Consider the following 18,668-nt stretch of genomic DNA (forward strand, 5'->3'; position numbering starts at 1 on the left):
GATGCCTAAGTATAGGGATGGATTGTGCTTATGGTTCTTCAAGTATTAATTGTTTTAATATTTTTTTTCTTAAGATCCAACCCTTTAGGCAGATGTTCCTTTTCTGTATTAAATTCAGAGATTACAGTTTTAGTTGGAATTAACGATATTAATGACTGTGGAATTAATAATGTTTATGTTTAAATTATGTACTGTATGCTGAAAATAATTGAGTTAATGTAATATGTTGAAAATTAATAATAAAAAATTGCATGTTAAAATTACATGCTCTTTCTAAATAAAAAAAAAAAAAAAAAAAAAAAAAAATTGCATGCTCTATCTGAATCACGATTGAAAGAAATTGAGTTCAGTGTCCCTTTAAGTGTAACTTTCCTTACCCATAACCCCCAGTCATTCAGCCGAAGGAAAATAGAAAAAGAAGAAACACAAGGGTAAAAAAGGTGCCTGAAGTTTACTCAAAAAAACTGCCGAATTATAATTAAAAAGAAGGCGGGGTCGTGGACTCTCCATGTCCGGAAAGAAAGAAATTTATCAGGTAAGAATACATTTTGTTTTCTTTCCTATGACATGGAGAGTCCATAAAGTCATTCCAATAACTAGTGGGAACCAATACCCAAGCTAGAGGACACGGATTGAAAAGGGAGGGAGAACAAGGCAGGAGGACCTAAACAGAAGGCACCACAGCTTGAAGAAGCTATCTCCCAAAAGAAGCCTCAGCCAAGGCAAAAGTAACAAATTTGTAGAATTTGGAAAAAGTATGCAAAGAGGACCATGTTGCCGCCTTGCAAATCTGTTCCACAGAAGCTTCATTTTTGAAAGCACAAGAAGAGCAGACAGCCCTAGTGGAATGAGCCATAATTCTCTCAGGATGCTGCTGTCCAGCTGTCTCATAAGCTAAACGAATAAAACTTCTTAACCAGGGGGAAAGAGTAGTACAAGTGGCCTTCTGACCTCTACACTTTCCAGAGAAAACAACAATAAGGGCAGAATATTGCTGAAAATCTTTAGTAGCTTGAAGGAAAAACCTTAGAGCATGCACAACATCCAAGTTATGCAAAAGACGTTCCTTATGAGAAGAAGGATTAGGACAAAAACATAATTTATGCTTACCTAATAAATTTATTTCTCTTGTAGTGTAGTCAGTCCACGGGTCATCCATTACTTATGGGATTATATCTCCTTCCTAACAGGAAGTTGCAAGAGGATCACCCAAGCAGAACTGCTATATAGCTCCTCCCCTCACACGTCATATCCAGTCATTCGACCGAAACAAGACGAGAAAGGAGAAACCATAGGGTGCAGTGGTGACTGGAGTTTAATCAAAATTTAAACCTGCCTTAAAGACAGGGCGGGCCGTGGACTGACTACACTACAAGAGAAATAAATTTATCAGGTAAGCATAAATTATGTTTTCTCTTGTTAAGTGTAGTCAGTCCACGGGTCATCCATTACTTATGGGATACCAATACCAAAGCAAAAGTACACGGATGATGGGAGGGACAAGGCAGGAATGTTAAACGGAAGGAACCACTGCCTGAAGAACCTTTCTCCCAAAAATAGCCTCCGAAGAAGCAAAAGTGTCAAATTTGTAAAATTTCGAAAAAGTGCGAAGTGAAGACCAAGTTGCAGCCTTGCAAATCTGTTCAACAGAGGCCTCATTCTTAAAGGCCCAGGTGGAAGCCACAGCTCTAGTGGAATGAGCTGTAATTCTTTCAGGAGGCTGCTGTCCAGCAGTCTCATAGGCTAAACGTATTATGCTACGAAGCCAAAAAGAGAGAGAGGTGGCCGAAGCCTTTTGACCTCTCCTCTGACCAGAATAAACGACAAACAGAGAAGAAGTTTGCCGAAAGTCTTTAGTTGCCTGTAAGTAGAACTTCAGGGCACGGACTACGTCCAGATTATGCAAAAGACGTTCCTTCTTTGAGGAAGGATTAGGACATAATGAAGGAACAACAATCTCTTGATTGATATTCCTGTTAGAAACAACCTTAGGTAAAAACCCAGGTTTAGTACGCAGAACTACCTTGTCTGAATGAAAAATCAGATAAGGAGAATCGCAATGTAAGGCAGATAACTCAGAGACTCTTCGAGCCGAGGAAATAGCCATCAAAAACAGAACTTTCCAAGATAAAAGCTTAATATCAATGGAATGAAGGGGTTCAAACGGAACACCCTGAAGAACTTTAAGAACCAAGTTTAAGCTCCACGGAGGAGCAACAGTCTTAAACACAGGCTTAATCCTAGCCAAAGCCTGACAAAAAACCTGGACGTCTGGATTCTCTGCCAGACGTTTGTGTAAAAGAATAGACAGAGCAGAAATCTGTCCCTTTAACGAACTAGCGGATAAACCCTTTTCTAAACCTTCTTGTAGAAAGGCCAATATCCTAGGAATCCTAACCTTACTCCATGAGTAACTCTTGGATTCACACCAATATAAATATTTACGCCATATCTTATGGTAAATTTTTCTGGTAACAGGTTTCCGAGCCTGTATTAATGTATCAATTACCGACTCCGAAAAACCACGCTTTGATAGAATCAAGCGTTCAATCTCCATGCAGTCAGCCTCAGAGAAATTAGGCTTGGATGGTTGAAAGGACCCTGAATTAGAAGGTCCTGCCTCAGAGGCAGAGACCATGGTGGACAGGACGACATGTCCACTAGATCTGCATACCAGGTCCTGCGTGGCCACGCAGGCGCTATCAGAATCACCGATGCTCTCTCCTGTTTGATCCTGGCAATCAGTCGAGGTAGCAACGGAAATGGTGGAAACACATAAGCCATGTTGAAAACCCAAGGGGCTGCTAGTGCATCTACCAGCACCGCTCCCGGGTCCCTGGACCTGGATCCGTAACAAGGAAGCTTGGCGTTCTGGCGAGACGCCATGAGATCCAGTTCTGGTTTGCCCCAACGATGGATCAGTTGAGCAAACACCTCCGGATGGAGTTCCCACTCCCCCGGATGAAAAATCTGACGACTTAGAAAATCCGCCTCCCAGTTCTCTACGCCTGGGATGTGGATCGCTGACAGGTGGCAAGAGTGAGACTCTGCCCAGCGAATTATCTTTGAGACTTCTAACATCGCTAGGGAGCTCCTGGTTCCCCCTTGATGGTTGATATAAGCCACAGTCGTGATGTTGTCCGACTGAAATCTGATGAATCTCAGTGCTGCTAACTGAGGCCAAGCTAGAAGAGCATTGAAAATTGCTCTTAACTACAGAATGTTTATTGGGAGGAGTTTCTCCTCCTGAGTCCACGATCCCTGAGCCTTCAGGGAGTTCCAGACTGCACCCCAGCCTAGTAGGCTGGCATCTGTTGTTACAATCGTCCAATCTGGTCTGCGAAAAGTCATTCCTTTGGACAGATGAACCCGCGACAACCACCAGAGAAGAGAATCTCTGGCCTCCTGGTTCAGATTTAGTAAAGGGGACAGATCTGAGTAATCCCCATTCCACTGACTTAGCATGCATAGTTGTAGCGGTCTGAGATGCAGGCGCGCAAATGGTACTATGTCCATTGCCGCGACCATTAAGCCGATTACTTCCATGCACTGAGCTACTGATGGGCTTGGAATGGAATGAAGGACACGGCAAGCATTTAGGATTTTTGATAACCTGGACTCCGTCAGGTAAATCTTCATCTCTACAGAATCTATAAGAGTCCCTAGAAAGGGAACCCTTGTGAGTGGTAACAGAGAACTCTTTTCCATGTTCACTTTCCACCCATGCGACCTCAGAAATGCTAGAACTATCTCTGTATGAGACTTTGCATTTTGAAAACTTGACGCTTGTATCAGAATGTCGTCTAGGTACGGAGCCACCGCTATGCCTCGCAGTCTTAGTACCGCCAGAAGCGAGCCCAGAACCTTTGTAAAAATTCTCGGGGCCGTAGCCAACCCGAAGGGAAGTGCTACAAACTGGTAATGCCTGTCTAGAAAGGCAAACCTTAGGTACCGATAATGATCTTTGTGAATCGGTATGTGAAGGTAGGCATCCTTTAAGTCCACTGTGGTCATATATTGACCCTCTTGGATCATGGGTAGGATTGTTCGAATAGTTTCCATCTTGAACGATGGAACCCTTAGGAATTTGTTTAAGATCTTCAGGTCCAAGATTGGCCTGAAGGTTCCCTCTTTTTTGGGAACCACAAACAGATTTGAGTAAAAACCCTGCCCTTGTTCCGTCCGCGGAACCGGGTGGATCACTCCCATTACTAAGAGGTCTTGTACACATCGTAGAAATGCCTCTTTCTTTATTAGATTTGTTGATAACCTTGACAGATGAAATCTCCCTTGTGGAGGAGAAGTTTTGAAGTCCAGAAGATATCCCTGAGATATTATCTCCAATGCCCAGGGATCCTGGACATCTCTTGCCCAGGCCTGGGCGAAGAGAGAAAGTCTGCCCCCCACTAGATCCGTTTCCGGATAGGGGGCCCTTTCTTCATGCTGTCTTAGGGGCAGAAGTAGGTTTTCTGGCCTGCTTGCCCTTGTTCCAGGACTGGTTGCCTTTCCAACCCTGTCTGTAACGAGTAGCAGTCCCTTCCTGTTTTGGAGCGGAGGAAGTTGATGCTGCTCCTGCCTTGAAATTATGAAAGGCACGAAAATTAGACTGTTTGGCCTTTGATTTGGCCCTGTCCTGAGGAAGGGTGTGACCCTTACCACCAGTAATGTCAGCAATAATTTCTTTCAAACCGGGCCCGAATAAGGTTTGCCCTTTGAAAGGAATATTAAGCAATTTAGATTTAGAAGTTACATCTGCTGACCAGGATTTAAGCCATAGCGCTCTGCGCGCCTGGATGGCGAATCCGGAGTTCTTAGCCGTGAGTTTGGTTAAATGCACAACAGCATCCGAAACAAATGCATTAGCTAGCTTAAGGGCTTTAAGCTTGTTCATAATCTCCTCCAATGGTGCTGTGCGAATAGCCTCTTCCAGAGACTCAAACCAGAATGCCGCTGCAGCAGTGACGGGTGCAATGCATGCAAGGGGCTGTAATATAAAACCTTGTTGAACAAACATTTTCTTAAGGTAACCTTCTAATTTTTTATCCATTGGATCTGAGAAAGCACAACTCTCCTCCACCGGGATAGTGGTACGCTTGGCTAAAGTAGAAACTGCTCCCTCCACCCTAGGGACCGTCTGCCATAAGTCTCGTGTGGTGGCGTCTATTGGGAACATTTTTCTAAATATCGGAGGAGGGGAAAAGGGCACACCGGGTCTATCCCACTCCTTGCTAATAATCTCTGTAAGCCTTTTAGGTATAGGAAAAACGTCAGTACACACCGGTACCGCATAGTATTTATCCAGCCTACATAATTTCTCTGGGATTGCAACCGTGTCGCAATCATTCAGAGCCGCTAACACCTCCCCTAGCAATACACGGAGGTTCTCAAGCTTAAATTTAAAATTTGAAATTTCTGAATCCGGTCTCCCCGGATCAGATCCGTCACCCACAGAATGAAGCTCTCCGTCCTCATGTTCTGCAAATTGTGACGCAGTATCGGACATGGCTCTCGTGTCATCGGCGCGCTCTATCCTTAACCCAGAGCTATCGCGCTTGCCTCTTAACTCAGGCAAATTAGATAATACTTCTTTCATAACATTAGCCATATCATGCAAAGTGATTTGTAAGGGCCTTGATGTACTTGGCGCCACAATCTCACGCACCTCCTGAGCGGGAGGCGAAGGTACTGACACGTGAGGAGAGTTAGGCGGCATAACTTCCCCCTCGTTGTCTGGTGATAATTTCTTTACCAGTAAAGACTGACTTTTATTTAAAGTAACATCAATACAATTGGTACACATATTTCGATTGGGCTCCACATTGGCTTTTAAACATAATGAACAAGTAGATTCATCTGTATCAGACATGTTTAAACAGACTAGCAATGAAGGCTAGCAAGCTTGGAAAAAATCTTTCAATAAATTTACAAGCAATAGAAAAAAACGCTGCAGCGCTTTTAAAACACAAAAAACTGTCACAGTTGAAATAACAATGAACTAATTCAGTTATAGCCAACAATTATAACAGTAAATGTATGAATTTAGCAGAGGATTGCACCCACTAGCAAACGGATGATTAACCCCTCAATACCCAAAAAAACGGATAATCAATTTAAGATTTAACGCATTTATCACAGTCAAACACACTGTCACAGGTCTGCTGTGACTGATTACCTCCCTCAAAAATGAATTTTGAAGACACCTGAGCTCTCTGGAGACGTCCTGGATCAAGGAGGAAGAAGCAGGAAGACTGTGCTAGAATTTTAACTGCGCAACAAGGCGCTAAAAAAGGCCCCTCCCATACATATTACAACAGTGGGAGACCTTTACAACGGTTTCTATGCAGAAATATACGTTAGCCATATGGAAAAAAATCATGCCCAAAAAGATTTAACACCAAAGTACCTCACAAAAACGAATAACATGCCAGTAAACGTTTTAAAAGCAACTTTCCAGTGTTATGCAAAGTTATCACTGAGCCTGCTACCAGTCGCTTCTACTGCAATTAAGGCTCATACATTTATTACAGTATTAACAGTATTTTCTCAGTCAAATTCTAGTCCCTAGAAAATAACTCAACTGCGCATACATTTATCAGCCTGATACCAGTCGCTACTACTGCATTAAAGGCTGTACTTACATCATATGGGTAACAGCAGTGTTTTCTTAGTCAATTCCATTCCTAGAAAATATTACTACACATACCTCATTTGCGGGGAACCCCGCATGCTATTCCCTTTTCTGAAGTTACCCCACTCCTCAGAATGTGCGAGAACAGCCAGTGGATCTTAGTTACGTCTGCTAAGATCATAGAAAACGCAGGCAGATTCTTCTTCTAAATACTGCCTGAGAGAAAAAAACAGCACACTCCGGTGCCATTTTAAAATAACAAACTTTTGCTTGAAGAATAATTAGGTAAAAAACTCCTATCTCCTCTCGCGACCTCCTTCTTTGTTGAGACTTGCAAGAGAATGACTGGATATGACGTGTGAGGGGAGGAGCTATATAGCAGCTCTGCTTGGGTGATCCTCTTGCAACTTCCTGTTGGGAAGGAGATATAATCCCATAAGTAATGGATGACCCGTGGACTGACTACACTTAACAAGAGAAAAGGAGAAACTACAATTTCCTGATTAATGTTTCGATCCGACACCACCTTAGGGAGAAAACATAATTTAGTACGAAGGACCGTCTTATCTGCGCGAAAGATAAGGTACGTGGAATAACATTGCAGATCTGAAACCTCAGAAACTCAGCGAGTGGAAGAAAAAGCAAGGAGAAACAAAACTTTCCAAGATAACAAGCAACAGGTATAAACACGGGTCTGATTCTGACCAGGGCCTGTACAAAAACAGAACATCTGGTAAGTCTACCAGACGCTAGTGCAAAAGGATAGATAATGCAGTAATCTGACCCTTCAGGGTACTGACTGACAAACCTTTCTCCAGGCCATCCTGAAGATAAGATAAAATATGGGGAATCCGAACCCGGCTCCAGGATAAACCATTAGATTTGCACCAATAAAGACATTTACGCCATATCTTATGGTAAATCTTGCAAGTAACAGGATTGCGAGCCTGAAGCATAATACCAATGACGACTTCGAAAAAAACAAACCACGTCTAGACAGAACTAGGCGATCAATCTTCAAGCAGTCAGCTTCAGAGAATCCAGGTTTGGATGGATGAAATTACCCTGAATTAGAAGGTCCTTCCTCAGAGGTAACCTCCAAGGAGGTAGAGATGACCTCCTTACCAGATCCGAGAACCAGATCCTGCAAGGCCATGCAGGAGCTATTAGGATTACCGATGCTCTCTTCTGTATGATACGAGCAATGACTTGTGGAAGGAGAGCAAACAGAGGAAACAGATATGTCAGAAAGAACATCCAAGGAACCGCTAGAATATCTATCAGAGAAGAGGATCTCTTGACCTTGAACCGTACTTTGAAACCTTGGCATTTTGGCAGGATGCCAAAAGATCCAACTCTGGAACCCCTCACCTGAAGGATATCTGAGAGAACACTTCCAAATGGAGAGCCCACTCCCCGGGATGAAAGGTCTGTCTGCTCAGAAAATCTGCCTCCTAATTGTCCACTCCTGGAATGTGGATGGCAGATAGGAGACAATTGTGAGCTTCCACCCACTGCAGAATGTGAGTCACCTCCATCATGGCCAAGGAACTTCGAGTTCCTCCCAGGTGGGAGATGTAAGCCACTGAGGTGATGTTGTCTGACTGAAATCTGATAAACTGGACTAAAAATAATTGAGGCCACGCTGAAAAGGAATAGAAGATTGCTCTCAACTCCAAGAGGCTTATCGACTCTTCCCGAGACCACAGGCCCCAAGCTTTTAGAGAGCCCCAAACAACACCCAGGAAGGTCTCAAGAAGCAAGAGCCCCGAGACAGAGGTTCCTGTGAAAATCACCAGGAGAAAGAATCTCTTGTTAAGGGTTCAAATGAATCCTCTGCGATAAACCTAAATGGTCTTTATTCCATTGACTGAGCAAGCAAAGCTGCAGCGGTCGCAGATGGAACCAAGCAAAAGGAATGATGTCCATAGAAGCCACCATTAGACCAATCACCTCCATGCATTGAGCCACTGATGGACGAATAGCATACTGGAGAGAAAGGCAGGAAGCAAGGAGTATGGATTTTCTGACATCCGTCAGGAAAATCTTCATGGACAGGGAAACTATAATTGTCCCTAGGAAACCATTCTTGTAGCTGGAACTAGATAATGCTTTACCAAATTCACTTTCCACCCATGGGAACGTAGAAAAGAAATCTCTGTATGAGATTTTGCTAGATGAAAAGTTGACGCCTGAATCAAGATGCTCGCCTAGATAAGGCGTCACAGCAATTCCCTGGGATATGATCACTGCCAAAAGAGCCCCCAGAACCCATGTGTATATTCTGGGAGCCGTGGCAAGATCAAATGGAAGTGCAACAAACTGGAAATATTTGTCCAAAAAGGCAAACCTCAGAAACTGGAGATGATCCCTGTGAAAGGGAACATGAAAATACACATCCTTCAGTTCTATGGTCGTCATGAACTGACCTTCCTGAACCAATAGAAGAATGGAATAAATAGTCTCCATCTTGAAGGACGGGACCCTGAGGAATAGGATACGACAGAAATCGCTCACAAATAAATCTAAAAAAGATCCGTAACCCTGTACCTCTACGGGAACAGGAAGATCACTCCCAGATAAGAAAGAACCTTTACTCAGTTTACTAAGGCCTCTGACTCAGGAAGAATAAAACTTGAACCCTCTCCATTATCCCACAGATACAAATTCCACAGCCCCAGGGTCTGGGACATTGTTGGTCCAAGCCTATCGACAGAGTAAAGAAGCTCCATTATGCTGAATAGACTCAGAGGAAGGATTCTTGGATATAAACTCCTTATCCTGGATTGCTCCTTCTCGTATTGAGGACGGAAGAAGTCCTATCCCTGGAAAAAAAAATTCGGCCAGACCAGGTCCAACTAAAGTCTTGCCCCTAAAAGACGAAGACAGAAGATTGGATACAGATGTAACATCTGCCACCAAGATTTTAGCTAAGATGCGAGCTAAAATCACAAGGCTAGAAATCTGGCAAAAAATTCTATATTATAGAGAATCAAGTAGGGAACTCGAAATCATATATTTCTATAAACCTCAAAGCAATTCTTTATTCTTAAAAGGCTAGTTGTGCCGGTCAAGCAGCCACCCACAGGCTTTGCACACAGAACCTTCTGCTTCCAATACTGCAATCAAAACAGCTCACAAGCACACATTCCAGGTGCAAGTAGCTGCAGCTGGTTTCAAACGGCAAACCTTCCACTTGCTAGGCAGTTAAACTAACCATCAGGCTACTACAGCTGGCTTGCCAGCCACTTGGCCACAGAAGACTGCTTAGGATAATCATGATTAATCAAGTCCCTGTACATAAAAAATAATAAAGTATATATTTAATATATATGACAAGGACAATAAAAATTCCTTCATTTTGAAGGAAAGTAAAAAAAAATGTAACCTCTGAATCTATAGTTTATTCATAAAACATTCTATGAAATAAAACAAACGACTTGTGGGCACTAGGCTCGCAAAGTACTCTAGCTTCCGCCCACAGTGTGAAAATCTTCTAAAGTTAATAACAGCACAAAATACAGAAAGTATTGAAAATGAAACAGAGCATTTACATTAACTTGCCACCAAATGGCGGTAAATATCCTAAAAGTTCAGGATAATGGTATCTTTCCTCATACCTTTTGCAAAATTTTACAACACAAAAAGGTAATAAATATAAAAAAGAGGACAACAGTATTAATTAGACAAATAAATATAAATGAGGACAATTTTTTTTTAAAAAACCCTCAGTCCTCCTCTCAATGAAGATAGATATATCTAAGAATGAACTCAGAGTTTAAATCAAATTACACTTTAAGATTAGTAAAACTAAACGACCAAAGTGTAATAGCTTCACTTGCACTCAGTGTGTCGAGTATAAATGTAAAAACAAAAAAAAAAATGAGGTCTCAAAGATTAGCATTTCACTAGCAATTAAGAGACCGGCAGCGAGAAGGAGGAAAAAAACGCTAAAAGAAAAAACGGACAATTGCATTGGTACAAAAAACGCACTGCCGCCATAAATACACTCTATCTGAGTCTCTTTCGGTGGAAAAAGCGGCACTGTCTCGAGCAGCACATGTATTAAATAATAAATAACATCTAATACTGTCCGTATATTGCCCCTTAAATCTACAGTTAAACCAAAGCTTTACTGATGGGAGAGACGAAGCCACCAAAATCCTCTTTAGTTGCACAAACAGAGTGCGTAAGCTTTCAGGACAGATAAAATGGCGCTAAGGTTTAAGCGTGTTGCAATATCAAAGGGTTACCACTAACAAGAGTCCGAAAGTCATTTCTAACTCTTAAAGGGACACTGAATCCAAATTTTTTCTTTCTTGATTCAGATAGAGCATGAAATTTTAAGCGACTTTCTATTTTATTCCTATTATCATTTTTTCTTCGTTCTCTTGCTATCTTTATTTGAAAAAGAAGGCATCTAAGCTTTTTTTTTGGTTCAGCACTTTTTATTGGGTGGATGAATTTATCCACCAATCAGCAAGAACAACCCAGGTTGTTGACCAAAAATGGGCCGGCATCTAAACTTACATTCTTGCATTTCAAATAAAGATACTAAGAGAATGAACAAAAAATGATAATAGGAGTAAATTAGAAAGTTGCTTAAAATGTCATGCTCTATCTGAAAAAATTGGGTTCAGTGTCCCTTTAAGGTCCCCCTAAGTCTTAGGAAGCACACCAACTCAATGAGTTAAGAGATAAAATGGTGGTGCTAAGAAATCAAACGTCCCACCTAAGGCAGTTAAAAGAGCCTCAGCGACATAGTTCACCCACCGAAAAAGCTCTTAAGTGAAAGGAAACATTAAAGAGATAATTTACCATTAAAAAAACCCCTGCCTGGAATTAAAATACAAACTCCTCATAATAAGAGGAACAAGGGTCACATAAACCCCGTACCAGAGGGATAAGGGATGTCAGCCCACAGGATAAAGCGTGCGGTTGTCTTTATTAGTTATAGTAAAGAGAAAAAACATAATTTATGTAAGAACTTACCTGATAAATTAATTTCTTTCATATTAGCAAGAGTCCATGAGCTAGTGACGTATGGGATATACATTCCTACCAGGAGGGGCAAAGTTTCCCAAACCTCAAAATGCCTATAAATACACCCCTCACCACACCCACAAATCAGTTTAACGCATAGCCAAGAAGTGGGGTGATAAGAAAAAAGTGCGAAAGCATAAAAAACAAGGAATTGGAATAATTGTGCTTTATACAAAAAAATCATAACCACCACAAAAAAAGGGTGGGCCTCATGGACTCTTGCTAATATGAAAGAAATGAATTTATCAGGCAAGTTCTTACATAAATTATGTTTTCTTTCATGTAATTAGCAAGAGTCCATGAGCTAGTGACGTATAGGATAATGAATACCCAAGATGTGGATCTTCCACGCAAGAGTCACTAGAGAGGGAGGGATAAAATAAAGACAGCCAATTCCGCTGAAAATAATCCACACCCAAAATAAAGTTTAAATCTTATAATGAAAAAAACTGAAATTATAAGCAGAAGAATCAAACTGAAACAGCTGCCTGAAGTACTTTTCTACCAAAAACTGCTTCAGAAAAAGAAAACACATCAAAAATGGTAGAATTTAGTAAAAGTACGTAAAGAAGACCAAGTTGCTGCTTTGCAAATCTGATCAACTGAAGCTTCATTCCTAAACGCCCAGGAAGTAGAAACTGACCTAGTAGAATGAGCTGTAATCCTTTGAGGCAGAGTTTTACCCGACTCGACATAAGCATGATGAATCAAAGACTTTAACCAAGACGCCAAAGAAATGGCAGAGGCCTTCTGACCTTTCCTAGAACCGGAAAAGATAACAAATAGACTAGAAGTCTTTCGGAAATTTTTAGTAGCTTCAACATAATATTTCAAAGCTCTAACTACATCCAAAGAATGCAACGATCTTTCCTTAGAATTCTTAGGATTAGGACACAATGAAGGAACCACAATTTCTCTACTAATGTTGTTAGAATTCACAACCTTAGGTAAAAATTAAAAGAAGTTCGCAACACCGCCTTATCCTGATGAAAAATCAGAAAAGGAGACTCACAAGAAAGAGCAGATAAATCAGAAACTCTTCTAGCAGAAGAGATGGCCAAAAGAAACAAAACTTTCCAAAAAAGTAATTTAATGTCCAGCGAATGCATAGGTTCAAACGGAGGAGCTTGAAGAGCCCCCAGAACCAAATTCAAACTTCAAGGAGGAGAAATTGACTTAATAACAGGTTTTATACGAACCAAAGCTTGTACAAAACAATGAATATCAGGAAGACTAGCAATCTTTCTGTGAAAAAGAACAGAAAGAGCAGAGATTTGTCCTTTCAAGGAACTTGCAGACAAACCTTTATCCAAACCATCCTGAAGAAACTGTAAAATTCTAGGAATTCTAAAAGAATGCCAAGAAAAATGATGAGAAAAACACCAAGAAATGTAAATCTTCCAGACTCGATAATATATCTTCCTAGATACAGATTTACGAGCCTGTAACATAGTATTAATCAGAGAGTCAGAGAAACCTCTATGACTGAGAATCAAGCGTTCAATCTCCATACCTTCAAATTTAAGGATTTGAGATCCTGATGGAAAAAAGGACCTTGTGATAGAAGGTCTGGTCTTAACGGAAGAGTCCACGGTTGGCAAGTGGCCATCCGGACAAGATCCGCATACCAAAACCTGCGAGGTCGTGCTGGAGCCACTAGCAGAACAAACGAGCACTCCTTTAGAATCTTGGAAATTACTCTTGGAAGAAGAACTAGAGGCGGAAAGATATAGGCAGGATGATACTTCCAAGGAAGTGACAATGCATCCACTGCCTCCGCCTGAGGATCCCTGGATCTGGACAGATACCTGGGAAGCTTCTTGTTTAGATGAGAAGCCATCAGATCTATTTCTGGAAGTCCCCACATTTGAACAATCTGAAGAAATACCTCTGGGTGAAGAGACCATTCGCCCGGATGTAACGTTTGGCGACTGAGATAATCCGCTTCCCAATTGTCTATACCTGGGATATGAACCGCAGAAATTAGACAGGAGCTGGATTCCGCCCATACCAGAATTCGAGATACTTCTTTCATAGCCAGAGGACTGTGAGTCCCTCCTTGATGATTGACATATGCCACAGTTGTGACATTGTCCGTCTGAAAACAAATGAACGACTCTCTCTTTAGAAGAGGCCATGACTGAAGAGCTCTGAAAATTGCACGGAGTTCCAAAATATTGATTGGTAATCTCACCTCCTGAGATTCCCAAACCCCTTGTGCTGTCAGAGACCCCCAAACAGCTCCCCAACCTGTCAGACTTGCATCTGTTGAAATCACAGTCCAGGTTGGAAGAACAAAAAGAAGCCCCCTGAACTAAACGATGGTGGTCTGTCCACCACGTCAGAGAGTGTCGTACAATCGGTTTCAAATATATTAATTGAGATATCTTTGTATAATCCCTGCACCACTGGTTCAGCATATAGAGCTGAAGAAGTCGCATGTGAAAACGAGCAAAGGGGACCGCGTCCAATGCAGCAGTCATAAGACCTAGAATTTCCATGCATAAGGCTACCGAAGGGAAAGATTGAGACTGAAGGTTTCGACAAGCTGAAACCAATTTCAGACGTCTCCTGTCTGTCAGAGACAGAGTCAAGGACACTGAATCTATCAGGAAACCTAAAAAGGTTACCCTTGTCTGAGGAATCAACAAACTTTTTGGTAAATTGATCCTCCAACCATGTTCTAGAAGAAACAACACTCATAAAAGACTGGAAAGGTTCTTTCTAGTGAAAATGAGCAAAGGGAATTGAATCCAATGCTGTGGCCATAAGACCTAAAACTTCTGTGCATATATAGCAACTGAAGGAAATAATAGAGACTAAAGGTACCGACAGACGGAACCCAATAGAATTATCCCTTGTCTGATAGAGACAAAGACAGTGAGACAAAGACAGTGACACAAACTATCTGGAAACCTAAAAAAGGTGACCCTTGTTTGAGGAATCAAGAGCTTTCGAAAAAAAGATCCTCTAACTATGTCCTGAAGAGCAAGTGAATCATATGAGATTCCGCATCCTCAGAAAATAATCTGAATGAAAACAGAAAAATGAAAGTATGCATTTATTGTATCTAAGGAAAACAAATAATGCTATTAATGACCATAAAAAGGCAAAATAGTTTGAATAAAACTCCAAACCCGGTTCCTAAAAAAAGGAACTGGAAGAAATACCCCAGAAGATTCCAGGTCTGAGCAGCGCTTGAACCCCATGGGTGCCCAGCCATGCTTCAACAGTATCCAAAATATATAGGACAGAAACACACTTAAAGAAAGTGTTAGCCTTACTGGAATAAAACCAAAGAAATGTGGACAAAATAGAACCAAATAAATTTCAAAGAAGTCTTAACCTGCCCCTTACCAGCCAAGCTGGAATACGGCACGTATATCGCAATATTAGGGAGCTGATTTCGAACCCCAATTAAAAACATGTTACTTGGGAAAGAACTCAGGAATTCGTTCCTTAATAAGAACAACCAAACTAGTATAAGCTTAAAGTTTTAGTCTTAGAACTCAATCTTGAAGCCCAGAGTAACAGTTAAGCATTGAATCCAATTATAAAACAAATAATTGATTATCTTAGAACAAAAGAAATATGGATTTTTTATTTTTTTTTTAAAAATCACAAAATTCTTCTAGCTAAAATAGCTAAAGACATATATTAACCCTCATTTGCGAAAATATTCAATAAAATGAAGACACAAATGAAATTATTAGCATGATAGTCCAGTTTAAAGGACCAGTCAATACAGTGGACTTGCATAATCAATAAATGCAAAACAACAAGACAAATGCAACAGCACCTAGTCTAGTAAATGTTGTCCCTTAACAATCATAATCTGATACTTGATCTTAAAGTAAACAGAAAAAATGAAGCAATTGCAATATACAAATAAATCACAGGACCAAGAAAAGTACCTGAAACTAAATAATTTTCCATAAATAAGATACAACTATCTAAAGGAAAATAAATACTATTTTGCTATAGAAACAATAGCATAATTAGTAGAAGTAGAGATAGCCCCAATAAATTGGAGAACCCTCCAAATTGAATGTAACTGCTGGCAAAGAATATAGTTTAAAACCTTTGAAGAAGGAATAAAAGAAAATTCTCAGCCTATTCCATTCCCTAGAATGGGGAATTGGAAAGAAAACCTCTGAAAACACAGAAGAAATAAATAGGCAGAAATAGTGTCAGCTAGTCTTAAAGAACTAGTTACCTTAATATCCAAAACAATCAACACCTTTTCAACAAAGAACAAATGTACTTTAATAATAGAAAAATAATAATAAAGTAGATTTGTTAGTGTCAGTATTTGATGAAGAAAATTTCTGAAAGAGAAAAAACATCATCAGAGAAGGATAAATCAGTATGTTGTTGGTCATTTGAAACTTCAATAATTAAAAAAGAAGTGAAAAAGACCTAAAAATTTTATTAGAAGGCACGAAGTCAGACAAAGCCTTTAAAATAGAATCAGAAAAATATTTCTTATAAATCTTCTAAATATTTCTTGTACATAAGATGTAAGAATGGAAATATATAAAGCATAAACACTAATGGATTCTGCATGTAAAAGTATATCATAATAACTTATTACAAACCATAGCTAAAGATAAACATTTATAACATTTAAAATAAATGAACTTAGCTTTGGTAGAACTGAAACTCAGTTAAGCGTTTTTCCAGAAGTGGCTTCTGATTCAGGGTCAATCTGAGACATCTTGCAATATGTAATAGAAAAAACAACATATAAAGCAAAAAAGATCAAATTCCTTAAATGACAGTTTCAGGAATGGGAAAAAAATGACAATGAACAAGCTTCTAGCAACCAGAAGCAATAAATAATGAGACTTAAATATTGTGGAGACAACAATGACGCTCGAATTTTTTAGCGCCAAAAAAGCCGCCCACATTATTTGGCGCCAAAAATGGCGCCACATCCGGTAACGCCGACATTTTTTGGCGCAAAAAACATCAAAAAAATTACGCAACTTCCGGTGACACATATGACAAGAAAATTTTTGCGCCAAGAAAGTCCGCGCCAAGAATGACGCAATAAAATGAAGCATTTTCAGCCCCCGCGAGCCTAACAGCCCACAGGAAAAAAGTCAAATTTTAAGGTAAGAAAAAATGATTTATTCATATGCATTATCCCAAATATGAAACTGACTGTCTGAAATAAGGAACGTTGAACATCCTGAATCAAGGCAAATAAATGTTTAAACACATATATTTAGAACTTTATAAAAAGGTGCCCAACCATAGCTTAGAGTGTCACAGAAAATAAGACTTACTTACCCCAGGACACTCATCTACATGTAGTAGAAATCCAAACCAGTACTGAAACGAGAATCAGTAGAGGTAATGGTATATATAAGAGTATATCGTCGATCTGAAAAGGGAGGTAAGAGATGAATCTCTACGACCGATAACAGAGAACCTATGAAATAGACCCCGTAGAAGGAGATCATTGAATTCAAATAGGCAATACTCTCTTCACATGCCTCTGACATTCACTGCACGCTGAGAGGAAAACCGGGCTCCAACCTGTTGCAGAGCGCATATCAACGTAGAATCTAGCACAAACTTACTTCACCACCTCCACAGGAGGCAAAGTTTCTAAAACTGATTTGTGGGTGTGGTGAGGGGTGTATTTATAGGCATTTTGAGGTTTGGGAAACTTTGCCCCTCCTGGTAGGAATGTATATCCCATACGTCACTAGCTCATGGACTCTTGCTAATTACATGAAAGAAACACAGCTTTTGCCCACCCTAATTAAAGGGTACCCAGCAAAAATAATAAAAGTCCCTCACCCTTAATGCCTTAATTTCTTGACCACAAGCCATGGGGGCAGGGATACAGGGACTTACGGTTAGAAGTCTTCTTTCTTCTCACCAACTCCAAATGTGAAAGAATTAGCAAATCTCTAACAGGGACCTGTGGATCCTGCTGCAGGGCAGATAGCAGCTACTGAGGTGTGACAGGCACTGCACTCCCTGTCATGGACCTGTAGTAAAAGAAAGAGAAGAGTAACCAACCCTGGCTTTCTACAAAGGGGTAGCAAACTTGTTAGAAGTGAAGCAAAGACCACCTCGCCACCTTCTAACTGCTAAAAGCCATCACTACTCTTACTCAACAGATTGACGTGGACACAGCTAGACCCCAATCCTTGCTTGCAGGGAAAAATACCCATAAAAGGATAAAATATCTTTAGACACCAACTTTACACAACCTCCATTGACAGAGGCAAAGATAATGACTGGGGTTATGGGTAAGGGAAGTTACACTTAACAGCTTTGCTTGGGTGCTCTTTGCCTTCTCCTGCTGGACAGGAGTTTAATTTTCCACTAGTAACTGGAATGATGTTGTGGACTCTCCATGTTATAGACAAACAAAAGTTTACGTCCTGTAGGTAGAGAAGAGTACTTATAGGCAAACAAAAGCTTACACCCCGGAGGTAGGGAAGAGTACTTATATCAAAACAAAAGCTTACGCCCTGTAGGTAGGGAAGAGTACTTATAGGCAAACAAAAGCTTACACCCGGAGGTAGGGAAGAGTACTTATAGGCAAACAAAAGCTTACACCCTGGAGGTAGGGAAGAGTACTTATATAAAAACAAAAGCTTATGCCCGGATGTAGGGAAGAGTACTTATATAAAAACAAAAGCTTACACCCTGTAGGTAGGGAATAGTATTTATATAAAAACAAAAGCTTACACCCCGGAGGTAGGGAAGAGTACTTATATCAAAACAAAAGCTTACGCCCTGTAGGTAGGGAAGAGTACTTATAGGCAAACAAAAGCTTACACCCGGAGGTAGGGAAGAGTACTTATATACAAACAAAAGCTTACACCCTGGAGGTAGGGAAGAGTACTTATATACAAACAAACGCTTACACCCCAGAGGTAGGGAAGAGTACTTAAAGACAAACAAAAGCTTACGCCCTGTAGGTAGGGAAGAGTACTTATAGACAAACGCTTAAGCCCCGGAGGTAGGGAGG

General features: G+C 40.6%; 1 protein-coding gene across 1 annotated transcript in view; it reads right to left on the reverse strand.

Moving 5' to 3' along the window:
• The window catches only part of SWI5 (SWI5 homologous recombination repair protein), a 91,200-nt gene that overhangs the window by 48,426 nt on the left and 24,106 nt on the right, over nt 1-18,668 (reverse strand). The window lies entirely within an intron of this gene.

This window comes from Bombina bombina, chromosome 12 (assembly GCF_027579735.1).
Source record: "Bombina bombina isolate aBomBom1 chromosome 12, aBomBom1.pri, whole genome shotgun sequence".
Lineage (NCBI taxonomy): Eukaryota > Metazoa > Chordata > Amphibia > Anura > Bombinatoridae > Bombina > Bombina bombina.